General features: G+C 37.3%; 1 long non-coding RNA gene across 1 annotated transcript; it reads left to right on the plus strand.

The window, feature by feature from the left end:
* The first annotated feature begins 318 nt into the window (after window positions 1-318).
* Window positions 319-13,277, plus strand: LOC149772545 (uncharacterized). The gene is made up of 2 exons (XR_016417666.1): window positions 319-905; window positions 12,069-13,277. It is a non-coding gene; the product is annotated as an uncharacterized LOC149772545 (long non-coding RNA).
* Window positions 13,278-14,289: the final 1,012 nt, after the last annotated feature.

Below are 14,289 nucleotides of genomic sequence, written 5' to 3' on the forward strand. Positions count from 1 at the left end.
GGCAAAAATCACATATGACGGCATTAGGCTGTAATTGTAAGGAATTTTTTAAATATCCACTCTTTGTTATATCATCCTAATTTTGATGGCGGTATCTTTATATAAAGCATTTATTCGGATTCTTAATCTCAGGTCAGCTGGCTTATCTTTATATAAATCATTAATCTGGATTAGTAATCGACAGTTAGCTAGGTTATCTTTTATATAAAGCATTCATTCCGATTCGAAATGGAAGGTTAGTTAAGGTGTTACCGACTAGGTAAAGCCGGGTGGATTACATCTCCTTGAGAAGGGAATTGAGGGGTCTCCTCGCTTGTGAATCGATTTGTTCGATGCAAAATCGAAAATTCCCAGGCCTTAAATATTCTACAGTCAGAACTTAGCTAAGGCTTGGAATTTGGATGTCTTTTGGAATATGTGAACAATATTGGACAACTTGGAAAAAATGTGAAAATCCTAAATCATCATAAGAGGATAAACGTATTAAACAGGATAACTATTTACACCAAAATGGATATGAAATTGATACCAGGGAAAATACTTTATTCACAATTTATCCACAATTTGCTGCTTAACTGGAATTTGGCAACTCGTGCCGCCTTCCATACGGGCGTATTAGTCTCGACCTGTCCTGCGCATGCCCATTGAGTTTTAACAGCGATGAAAGCGATTTAGGACGGGTTCATTCAGTGATCGATCTGAAGTCCAGTATGTTGTATAAGAAGCTGTGACATCTATTAAATATCATCTCTAGTGATCACACGTTATCTCCGCAATCGGCTCCCATCTAGAAAATGTCTCATTATCATGTCAAACTTGTGTCTTTCCAAATGATCAGGAGGCTACACGTACATGTATACGCATCTGTAATCAGCTGATCTTTGCTTCCGGCAGCCTTTATTAGGGTAATTTTAACTGTTTTTCTTCCCATCAGAAAATTGTATATCGTTTAAAAAAACAAAAACCAGTTTAGCCTTCCCCAGTCCCGTATGACGCGCAAGTGAAGTTAGATTTACTTGATTCCGTAATTATTATCAACGTATTCATTCTGAATCAATTAGGTCATTCTCATGATTACGGTATCGGTTGACTCCGGTTTTGCTGACCGTATTATACCGGGTTTGACGACGGATTCATGCTATTTCCAAATCGCTTGTATACAGTGGTGTATGGTGATCTTGCAAGTCGTTGATTGTAGTAATTGACAAATAGACTTGTTCTGATTTTGAAGGATGCAATTACTGTAAAGACTAGAAAACTGCCTGTTTCATTACTCTCTAAGTTGTGTGCAGGGTCCTTGCAAAACCTTAACTAAAATTAAGAAGATGCATTTATCTTTTATTTTTTTAATTTATTTATATCTTTTACTGAACAGTGTGTAATATTTTCTTATCATAATATGGCAGCTAAAAGGAAATCATTGCAAACTATTTTTGTCTCCAATATTCTCATGATTTGTGCGTAATATTCGTGTTAAAAATAATGACTTGTAATAATGTATTCATTTCAAAAGGTAAATACTAGCTTAAAGTACATCATTAAATGTGGCACAGGTTGATGCAGCAGGTAATTAATTCTAAAAGAGAAGAATTATTATCAAATCACCCAATTATATTTAATTTGGATATTGATGGAGTGCAGCCAGCGCCGTGACTCCTCAAATTTAACAAGTTCAATAGAAGTTAATATGTGGTAAATGTCATTGATGGCACTAATTCCTGTTGTGAGTCTATGGTCTTAAACTAAGTAATGGAAAAAATCCATCATGTTATGAGTTAATGGTCCTAAACTAAGTAACAGAAAACAGCAAAACCAATAAAGTATTATTAGATTTAGCAAATGATTTATTTCCATACAATACAAAGTGAAAATTTAAAAGGCAACTTACAATATTGTGATTTAAATCTCAAATAGTCCTAAAATATTATGTCACAGTACCAAAATTTAGATTCAAATAAATTCCAGTCTTGTATGTGTTATATGCCATTAGCCTGGAATAGTGTTGATTTGCTAACAGTCTTGATGTATCACAGTGATAAAATCTAAAATTTTCATGAATGAAATCACAAAAATTCCATAGTGTAATTTAGCAACTGATAGTAAGATATGGAATGAGTAATTCTGAAGTAAACAACTTTTTATAAAAAGCTAAGACACAACAACAGAACCAGGATAATGTCCAATTTTTCTTCAAATTCATAACTAACTTGCTTCTAGAATATTCTTGATTTCCAAAACAAGTAGACTTTAACCTCAGTAAAAATGTTCATCTGAAAGTAATAATTATTTTAATATGTACATTTAAATCATAAACACGTTAAAAATAATCACTTTACTGATGTTGTTAATTGGCATAGGGCTGTATAATTATTTTGCTCATGTTAGGAATTAGTTGATTTCTAAAACAAATAGACATTAACCTTAGTAAATATGTTCATCTCAAGTAATAATAATTTTAATATATCAGTTAAAATCATAAACAAGTTAAAGAATAATTACTTTGCTGATGTAGTTAATTAGGCATAGGTTTGTATAATTATTTTGCTAATGTTAGGAATTAATTAGACCTAGGACTGTATCATTATTTTGCTGATGTTCAAAATTACTTATGCATAGAGCATTATGATTATTTTGCTGATGTTAGGAATTAGAAATAAGGCTTTATAATTATTTTAGTGATATTTGAAAATGCTTAGGCCAAGGACTGTTTGATTGTTTAGCTGATATTAGAAATTAGTTAGGCGAAGGTCTGTATAATTATTTTGCTGATTTTAGGAATTAGTTAGGTATAGGACTGTTTGATTATTGTACTGATTTCAGGGATTAGTCAGACATTGGGAACAAGACACATGACCCATAGTCACAATTCATGCACCAGTAATAATGATGATGTGATCCCATTCATTAACCTGTAATAACTATGTTGTGGTTCTCATTCATTAACCAATAACAATGATGATGCGTTTACATAAAGTGTTATGGTTGTCATGGAAATATCATGGTATAATTAGCGGTGAAAGAAACGACCGATATAGAATTTCATAATTTTATATGGATTTTATTTTGGGCTTGCGAGTATGCAGTACCATTATAATAAATTCTATGATGAGTGGACAGCATTGATTATCACCTCTGAGAAATGTGACCTTGAAACCGTTCATACGGCATTGATGGATAATTCAGATTTGTTGAGTCAATATAGGTCTTTTCTCAGTGTGGTATGATATGTCAAACTATTTTGATTTGTTCCAGTGTTAATTATAGGAACTATTTTCCAGGCTGAAGGTTGATAATACTTAAGGCGTAATTTAATGTCTGTGTGTGCTTATTGCTTGATTTAATGTCTTTTTGTGCTTATGGCATGGTTCCATTCCATGTCAGTGTTCATATGGCGTTGTTTCCATGTATGTGTGTGCTTATGACATGGTTCTATGCCATGTCTGTGTGTTTGTATGGCATGGTTTCCATATATATGTGTGCTTATGACATGGTTCCATTCCATGTCTGGTCCCACGTTTGTGTGAAACCACTCCAGTGGGCTAAGTGTTAAAAGTGCCTGCCTTGGATGAAGATCATGGGTTGAAACCCTGGCTGAGTCATAGAAAAGAATTATAAAAATGGGACTGGCACCTGCCTTGCTTAGCACTCAGCATTAAGAAGTTAAAGTTAGGACTGGACAGCCTGGTGTATGGATAACTTGGTGACTGGGTGGAACATGATGCTACATGTCTACTGCATGAAGCTCTGGTGCTAGACATCACTATAAACTGCCACACTGCAAAATCATAGCTAAAAATCCAAATCACACACACACTCTATGTCTGAGTGTGCTTATGGCATGTTTCATTGTCTTTGAGCTGATGGCATGTTCTATATCTGTTTGTGCTTCTGGCATGGTTCATGGCCTGTGTGTGCTGATGTCATAGTTTCCATGTCTTTGTATCCACATAGCATGGTTCAATGTTGTTGTGTGCTTGTGGCATGGTTTCCATGTATGTATGTGTTTATGGAATGGCTCATTGCCTGTGTGTGCATATGGCATGTTCAATGCCTGTGTGTGTTTATGACATGGCTAAATGCCTGTGTATGCTTATGGCATAGTTCCTTTCCATGTATGTGTATTCTTGTGGCAGGGTTTCCTTGTATGTATGTGTTTATTGCATGGCTTAATGCCTGTGTGTGCTTGTGGCATGGTTCAATATGTGTGTGTGCTTATGGCATGGCTCAATGCCTGAGTGTGCTTATGGCATGGCTTAATGCCTGTGTGTGCTTATGGTATAGCACAGTGCCTGTGTGTACTTATGGCATCATTCAATGCCTGTGTGTGCTTATTGCATGGCTCAATGCCTGTTTGTGCTTATGGCATGGCTCAGTGTCTGACTGTGCTTATGGCATGGTTTGATGTGTGTGCTTATGGCATGGTTCAATGTCTGACTATGCTTATGGTGTGTGCTTATGGTATGGCTCAATGTCTGACTGTGCTTATGGCATGGTTTGATGTGTGTGCTTATGGCATGGCTCAATGCCTGTGTGTGCTTATGGCATGGCTCAATGCCTGTGTGTGCTTATGACATGGCTCAATGCCTGTGTGTGCTTATGGCATGGCTCAATGCCTATGTGTGCTTATGGCATGGCTCAATGTCTGACTGTGCTTATGGCATGGTTCCATGTATTTGTGTGCTTGTATCAATGCTCAGCATTTCTGCTTATGGCATGGTTTGATGTGTGTGCTTATGGCATGGCTCAATGCCTGTGTGTGCTTATGGCATGGCTCAATGTCTGACTGTGCTTATGACATGGTTCCATGTATTTGTGTGCTTGTATCATTGCTCAGTATTTGAGCTTATGGCATGGTTTGATGTGTGTGCTTATGGCATGGCTCAATGCCTGTGTCTGCTTAAGGCATGGCACATTGCCTGTGTGTGCTTATGACATGGCTTAATGTCTGTGTGTTCTTATGGCATGGTTCTATGTCTGTGGGTGCTTATGGCATGCCTCAATGCCTAATTCAATGGGTGTGCTTATGGCATGGCTCAATGTCTGTGTGCCTATGGCATCATTCAGTGGGTGTTCTTATGGCGTAGTTCAATGTCTGTGTGTGCTTATGGCATGGCTCAATGTCTGTGTGTGCTTATGACATCACTCAATATTTGTGCTTATGGCATGGCTCAATGTCTGTGTGTGTGTGCTTATGATATTGTTCAGTGTCTTTGCTTATGCATGGCTCAGTATATGTGTGTGCTTATGGCATGTTCAGTATAGGTGTGTGCTCATGTCATGGGGCAATGCCTGTGTGTGCTTATGGCATGGCTCAATGTTGTTTGTGTGTTTATGGCATGGCTAAATGTCTGAATGTTTTTATATCATGGCTGAATGTCTCTGTGTGTATGGCATGTCTTGATGGATGTGTGTGCGTGGCATGTCTTGATGGCTGTGTGTGCTTATGACATGGCTCAGTGTCTGTGTGTGCTTATGACATGACTTAATGTTTCTTGTGTGTTTATGGCATGGCTCAATGTCTGAATTTTTTTATATCATGGCTGAATGTCTGTGTGTGTATGGCATTTCTTGATCTCTGTGTGAGCTTATGACATGGCTTAATGTTTCTTGTGTGTTTATGGCATGGCTCAATGTCTGAATGGGTTTATATCGTGACTCAGTGTCTCTGTGTGTATGGCATGTCTTGATGTTTGTGTGTGCTTATGGTACGGTTCAATGTCTGTGGGTTTATGGCATGGTTTCTATTTATCTGTGTGCAGATGGCTTAGTTTCCAAGTCTTTGTGTGTTTATGGCATGGTTCAGTATCTTTCTGTGCTTTTAGTTGCTTAAAGTATGTTCAATGTCTGTTTGAGCTCTTGGCATGGTTAATTGTATGTGTGTGCTTAAAAAATGTTCAATGTCTATTTGTGCTTGTTGCATGGTTAATTGTATGTGTGCTTAAAGCATGTTCAGTGTCTATTTGTGCTTGTGGCATGGTTAAGTGTATGTGTGTGCTTAAAAATGTTCAATGTCTATGTGTGCTAGTGGCATTGTTAATTATATGTGTGTGCTTAAAGCATGTTCAATGTTTATTTGTGCTTGTGGCATGGTTAATTGTATGTGTGTGCTTAAAGCATGTTCAGTGTCTGTTTGTGCTTGTGGCATGGTTAATTGTATATGTGTGCTTAAAGCATGTTCAATGTCTTTTTGTGCTTGTGTCATGGTTAATTGTATGTGTGTGCTTAAAAAATTTTCAATGTCGATGTGTGCTAGTGGCATTGTTAATTATATGTGTGAGCTTAAAGCATGTGCAATGTCTGTTTGTGCTTGTGGCATGGTTAATTGTATGTCTGTGCTTAAAGCAAGTACAATGTCTGTTTGCAGTTGTAGCATGGTTAATTGTATGTGTGTGCTTAAAGCATGTGCAATGTCTGTTTATAGTTGTGTCATGGTTAATTGTATGTGTGTGCTTAAAGCATGTGCAATGTCTGTTTGTGCTTGTGGCATGGTTAATTGTATGTGTGTGCTTAAAGCATGTACAATGTCTGTTTGTGCTTGTGGCATGGTTAATTGTATGTGTGTGCTTAAAGCATGTGCAGTGTCTGTTTGTGCTTGTGACATGGTTGATTGTATATGTATGCTTAAAGCATGTGCAATGTCTGTTTGTAGTTGTGGCATGGTTAATTGTATGTGTGTGCCTAAAGCATGTGCAATGTCTGTTTGTGCTTGTGGCATGGTTAATTGTATGTGTGTTTAAAGCATGTTCAATGTCTATTTGTGCTTGTGGCATGGTTAATTGTATGTGTGTGCTTAAAGGTAAACACTAAAGTACATCATTAAGTGTGGCACAGTTTGATGTTGAAGGTAATTAATTATAAAGGAGAAGAATTATTATCAAATCACCCACTTACATTTAATTTGGATGTTGATGTAGTGCAGCTAGCCTTCTTGTGACTCCTCAAATTTAACCAGCTCTTTTAGAAGTTATATATGGTAAATGTCACTGATGGCACTAATTCTAGTTATGAGTCTATGTTCTTAAACTAAGTAACGGAAAAAAAATCCATCATGTTATGAGTGAATGGTCCAAAACTAAGTAACAGAAAACAGTAAAATCAATCAAGTTTTGTTAGATTTAACAAATGATTTATTTCCATATAATACAAAGTGAAAATTTATAAAGCAACTTACAATATTGTGAATTAAATCTCAAGTAGTCCTAAAAAAATGTATCACAAGTACAACAATTTAGATTATTCAGAATGAATTTCATTGGTGTTCTGAATAAATTCCAGTCTTGTATGTGTTATATGCCATTAGCCTGGAAGAGTGTTGATTTGCTAACAATCTTGATATATCACAGTGATAAAATCTGATGTTAGGAATTAGTTGATTTCTAAAACAAATAGATTTTAACCTCAGTAAATATGTTCATCTCAAAGTAATAATAATTTTAATATATAAGTTAAAATCATAAACAAGTTAAAGAATAATTAATTTGCTGATGTTGTTAATTAGGCTTAGGGTTGTATAATTATCTTGCCGATGTTAGAAATTAATTAGGCCTAGGACTGTATCATTAGTTTGCTGATGTTCAAAATTACTTATGCATAGGGCATTATGATTATTTTGCTAATGTTAGGAATTAGGCATAGGGTTTTATGATTATTTTGGTGATGTTTGAAAATAGTTAGGCCAATGTCTGTATAATTATTTTGCTGATTTAGGAATTAGTTAGGTATAGGACTGTATGATTATAGTACTGATGTCAGGAATTAGTCAGACATTGGGTACAAGGCACATGACCCATAGTTGCCATTCATGTACCAGTAATAATGATGATGTGATCCGATTCATTAACCTGTAATAACTATGTTGTGGTTCTCATTCATTAACCAATAATAATGATGATGCATTTACATAAAGTGTTATGGTTGTCATAGAAATATCATGGTATAATTAGCAGTGAAAGAAAAGACCCATATAGAATTTCATAACTTTATATGGATTTTATTTTGGGTTTGAGAGTATTCAGTACGATTATAATGAATTCTAAGATGAGTGGACAGCATTGATTATCACCTCTGAGAAATGTGACCTGGAGACTTTTCATACAACATTGATGGATAATTCAGATTTGATGAGTCAACAGAGGTCTTTTCTCAGTGTGGTATGATATGTCAAAATATTTTGAGTTATTCCAGTGTTAATGATGTCCCAATTGGCCGAGTGGTCTAAAGCACTCACCGTTCTGGATCACTGCCATCTCACCTCTGTCTGCGTGGGTTTGAGTCCAAGGCTTGGCTAGCATGGGTACATGGGAAAGCCTGCCAGTAGCTTCTCGTGGGTCAGTGGTTCTTCCCTGGGTTTTCCAGGGTTCTTCCTCCATCAGTTATACTGGCCGGCATGTATAGCCTATCTTATGCTGAAAAATGGCATCAAACCCTAGAACAACAACAGAACAACAACCAGTGTTAATTATAGGAACTATTTTCCAGACTGAAGGTTGATAATACTTATGGCATAGTTTCATGTCTGTGTGTGCTTATTGCATGATTTAATGTCTTTATGTGCTTATGGCATGGTTCCTTGTGTGTGTGTGCTTATGACATGGTTCCATTTCATGTCTGTGTTAGTATGGCATCGTTTCCATGTATGTGTGTGTCTGTATGACATTGTTCCATTTCATGTCTGTGTTCTTAATGGCATGGTTCATTGTATATGTGTGCTTATGACATGGTTCCATTCCATGTCTGTGTGTTCTTATGGCATGGTTTCCATATATGTGTGATTATGACATGGTTCCAGTCCATGTCTGTGTGTTCATATGGCATGGTTTCCATGTATGTGTGTGTCTGTATGACATTGTTCCATTTCATGTCTGTGTTCTTAATGGCATGGTTCATTGAATATGTGTGCTTATGACATGGTTCCATTCCATGTCTGTGTGTTCTTATGGCATGGTTTCCATGTATGTATGATTATGACATGGTTCCAGTCCATGTCTGTATGTTTGTATGGCATGGTTTCCATGTTTATGTGTGCTTATGACATGGTTCCGTTCCATGTCTGTGTGTTCTGATGACATGGTTTCCATGTATGTGTGGGACCACTCCAGTGGGCTAAGTGGTAAAAGTGCCTGCCTTGGATGCAGATCACAGGTTGAAACCCTATCTGAGTCATAGGAAAGACTTATAAAAATGGAACTGGCAGCTGACTTGCTTAGCATTCATCATTAAGAGCTTAAAGTTAGGGCTGGATGGCCTGGTGTCAGGATAACTGGATTGTTGTGTGGAACATGATGCTACATGTCTGCTGCATGATGCTCTGCTGCTAGACATCATTACAAACTGCCACACTGCAAACATCATAGATAAAAATCCAAATCACACACACTCCATGTCTAAATGTGCTTATGGCATGGTTCTTTGTCTTTGAGCTGATGGCATGTTCAATATCTGTTTGTGTTTCTGGCATGGTTCATTGCCTCTGTGTGCTTATGTCATGGCTCAATGCCTGTGTGTGCTGATGTCATAATTTCAATGTATGTGTGTCCACAAAGCATGGTTCAATGTTTTTCTGTGCTTGTGGCATGGTTTCCATGTATGTATGTGTTTATGGAATGGCTTAATGCCTGTGTGTGCTTATGGCATGTTCAATATCTGTGTATACTTATGGTATGGCTGAATGACTGTGTGTGCTTATGGCATGGCTGAATGACTGTGTGTGCTTATGGCATGGCTCACTGCCTGTGTGTGCTTATGTCATAGTTCAATGCCTATGTGTGCTTATGTCATAGCTCAATGCGTGTGTGTGGCATGGTTTCATTGTATGTATGTGTTTATTGCATGGCTGAATGCCTGTGTGTGCTTGTGGCATGGTTCAGTATGTGTGTGTGCTTATGGTATAACTCTGTGCCTGTGTGTACTTATGGCATGGCTCAATGCCCGTATGTGCTTATGGCATGGTTCAGTGGCTGTGTATGCTTATGGCATCATTCCATATATGTGTGTGCTTATTGCATGGCTCAATGCCTGTGTGTGCTTATGGCATGGCTCAATGCCTGTGTGTGCTTTAGACAATGGCGCAATGCCTGTGTGTGCTTATGACATGGCTTAATGTCTGTGTGTTCTTATGGCATGGTTCTATGTCTGTGTGCTTATGGCATCCCTCAATGCATGATTGAGTGTATGGCATGTCTCAATGTCTGTGTGTGCTTATGACATGTCTCAATGTCTGTGTTTGTGTATGGCATGGCTAAATGTCTATGTCTGCTTATGACATCATTCAATGTGTGTGCTTATGAGGTGGCTCATTGCCTGTGTGTGCTTATGACATCATTCAATATGTGTGCATGGCTCAATGTCTGTGTGTGCTTATGGCATGGCTCATTGCCTGTGTGTGTTTATGGCATGGCTCAATGTCTGTGTGTGCTTATGGCCTGGCCCAGTGTCTTCATGTGCTTATGACATCACTCACTGTGTGTGCTTATATCAATGCTCATTGCCTGTGTGTGTTTATGACATGGCTCAGTGTTTGTGTGTGCTTATGGCATGGCTTAATGTCTGTGTGTTCTTATGGCATGGTTCCATATCTGTGTGTACTTATGGCATGGCTCAATGTCTGTGTGCTTATGACATCATTCAATGAGTGTGCTTATGGCATGGCTCAATGTCTGAATGTGTTTATATTATGGCTAAATGTCTGTGTGTGTATGGCATGTCATGATGTCTGTGCATGCTTATGACATGGCTCAGTGTCTGTGTGTGCTTATGGCATGGTTTCCATTTCTCTGTGTGCTGATGGCTTGGTTTGCAAGTCTTTGTGTGCTTATGGCATGGTTTCTTTGACTTTGTGTGTTTATGGCATGGTTCACTGTCTTTCTGTGCTTCTGGCTGCTTAAAGCATGTTCAGTGTCTGTTTGTGCTTGTGGCATGGTTAATTGTGTGTGCTTAAAGCATGTGCAATGTCTGTTTGTGATTGTGTCATGGTTAATTGTATGTGTGTGCTTAAAGCATGTTCAGTGTCTGTGGTTGTGGCATGGTTAATTTATGTGTATTTAAAAGCATGTTCAATGTATGTGTGTGGCTGTGTCATGGTTAGTTGTATGTGTGTGCTTAAAGCATATTCAATCTCTGTGGTTGTGTCATGGTTAATTGTATATGTGTATTTAAAGCATATTCAATGTCTGTGTTGTGTCATGGTTAATTGTATGTGTGGGCTTAAAGCATGTGCAATGTATGTTTGTGGTTGTGTCATGGTTAATTGTATGTGTGTGCTTAAAGCATGTTCAATGTCTGTGGTTGTGTCATGGTTAATTGTATGTGTGTGCTTAAAGCATATTCAATCTGTGTTTGTGGTTGTGTCATGGTTAATTGTATGTGTGTGCTTAAAGCATGTTCAGTGTCTGTTTGTCATTGTGGTATGGTTAATTGAATGTGTGTGCTTAAAGCATATTCAATCTCTGTTTGTGGTTGTGGCATGGTTAATTGTATGTGTGTGCTTAATGCATGTTCAATGTCTGTTTGTGGTTGTGGCATGGTTCTGTGTATTTACTGATGGCATGTGTTCTATGTCTGTATATGCGTATGGTCAAGTTCCATATCTGTATGTACCTATGGCATGTTTTCTTGTCTATTATATTTATCATTTGATGAGCACTTTAGATCTTAACAGACAAGGAAATTAAAACATCTGTCATTTGATTGTTGGTTCCTAATGAACATTTGGATCAAAAGCATGCATGATTTGATACCTCTCAGATAATTATTACACAGCAGTGTTAATTTGATACCGCTCAGATAATTATTACACAGCAGTGTTAATCGATTGTATTAAAAATCATTGCATGATGTTTGGAACACTTGTATATTATCATTTGCCCTACATAGAACAATATTACCAAGATTTCGGGATTATTAGCTGTTTTTCAGTGTTGTTTTCATATGTGTACTATTCTAATTTGTTCTATTCTACTATTTGTACTGTTGTACTGTTTCTGCTGTTTATTGTTTTATCATTGTAGTATTGTTCTTTTTTACTTTTCTTCTCATCTGATATTTGTACTATTTGTATTATTCTGCTATAGGTACTGGCTGTGTCATACCATAGACTTCCAAGAATGGTACTAACAGCTTCCTCACTTGGCACTCAGCATTAAGAGGTGTGAAGTATGACTTTGATATTTGCCATATCATAGGTTGCCTTATTATGATCATTCTGGCCATCAGCTCCTGAACTGTCCTGTTTATGCAGGGAGGAGTCAGTAAGTAAATTCTTCATGAGGTCTCATACACACTAATTTGTCTATGCAGGATGAAGTTGATTAAGTACTGTCTCACCTAACAAGAGGGTACAGCCAAGGGTTAAATGAGATCACGTCACAAGAGTGTACAACCAGTGGCTAAGTGAGATGACATCACACATCACAAGAGTGTACTACCAATGGCTAAGTAAGATGAGATCACAAGAGTGTACAACCAGTGATTAAATGAGATGACATCACAAGAGTGTACAACCAATGATTAAGTGAGATGACATCACAGGAGTGTACTACCAATGGCTAAATGAGACGATATCACAAGAGTGTACTACCAATGATTAAGTGAGACAACATCACAAGAGTGTACTACCAATGGCTAAATGAGACGACATCACAAGAGTGTACAACCAGTGATTAAGTGAGATGACATCACAAGAGTGTACAACCAATGATTAGGTGAGATGACATCACAGGAGTGTACTACCAATGGCTAAATGAGACGACATCACAAGAGTGTACAACCAATGATTAAGTGAGACGACATCACAAGAGTGTACTACCAATGGGTAAATGAGACGACATCACAAGAGTGTACTACCAATGATTAAGTGAGACAACATCACAAGACTGTACTACCAATGGCTAAATGAGACGACATCACAAGAGTGTACTACCAATGATTAAATGAGACAACATCACAGGAGTGTACTACCAATGGCTAAATGAGACAACATCACAAGAGTGTACAACCAATGATTAAGTGAGACAACATCACAAGAGTGTACTACCAACGATTAAGTGAGACGACATCACAAGAGTGTACAACCAATTATTAAGTGAGGCGACATCACAAGAGTGTATTAACAGTGGCTAAGTAAGATGAGATCACAAGAGTGTACAACCAATGGCTAAGTGAGATGACATCACAAGAGTGTACAACCAATGATTAAGTGAGATGACATCACAAGAGTGTACAACCAATAGCTATGACAGATTTTATTTAAAGTTGAAGTTGCATTAAACATTACAAAAAGAGACATTATCTTGCTATAGCTATTTTACCAACTATTTACATGCATACCATTTGCATGCATACCATTTACATGCAGATCATTTACATGCATACCATTTACATGTATACCATTTACATGCATACCATTTACATATATACCGATTATATGCATACCATTTACATGCATACCATTTACATGTATACCATTTACATGCAGATCATTTACATGCATACCATTTACATGTATACCATTTACATGCAAACCGATTACATGCATACGATTTACATGCATACCATTTACATGCATACCATTTACAAGCATGCAATTAACATGCATACCATTCACATGCATACCATTTACATGCAGACCATTTCCATGAAGACTATTTACCTGTATACCAATTACATGTATATGGTTTATATGTGTATCATTTACTTGCAGACCACTTGCATTTATATGTACCATGTATGTGCATAACAATTACATGATGGCCATCTTTATGCAGGCCATTTACATGCAGACTATTTACATGCAGACCAGTTACATACACACCATTTGCATGTATACCATTTACATGCAGGCGAATCACATACATACCATTTACATGCATACCATTTACATGCATACCATCTACATGCGGACCTTTTACATACAGACCATTTACATGTAGACCAATTACGCTACGGCCATTTTTATGCATGCGATTTACATGCTGAACATTTACATTCATTCCATTTACATGTATACCATCTCCATACATACCATTTACATGCACACCATTTAAATACATACCATTTACATGCGGACCTTTTACATGCAGGCCATTTTTATGCAGGCCATATACATGCGGAACATTTACATGGATACCATTTACATGAAGACCATTTACATGCATGCAATTAACATGCATACCATTTACATGCATGCATACCATTTACATGCATACTGATTACATGTAGACCATTAACATGCATACTGATTACATGTAGACCATTTACATGCAGACCATTTCCATCCATACCGATTACATGTAT

Source organism: Sinohyriopsis cumingii, unplaced genomic scaffold (assembly GCF_028554795.1).
Source record: "Sinohyriopsis cumingii isolate HCF-2022 unplaced genomic scaffold, ASM2855479v2 utg001397l, whole genome shotgun sequence".
In the NCBI taxonomy this organism is placed as follows: Eukaryota; Metazoa; Mollusca; class Bivalvia; order Unionida; family Unionidae; genus Sinohyriopsis; species Sinohyriopsis cumingii.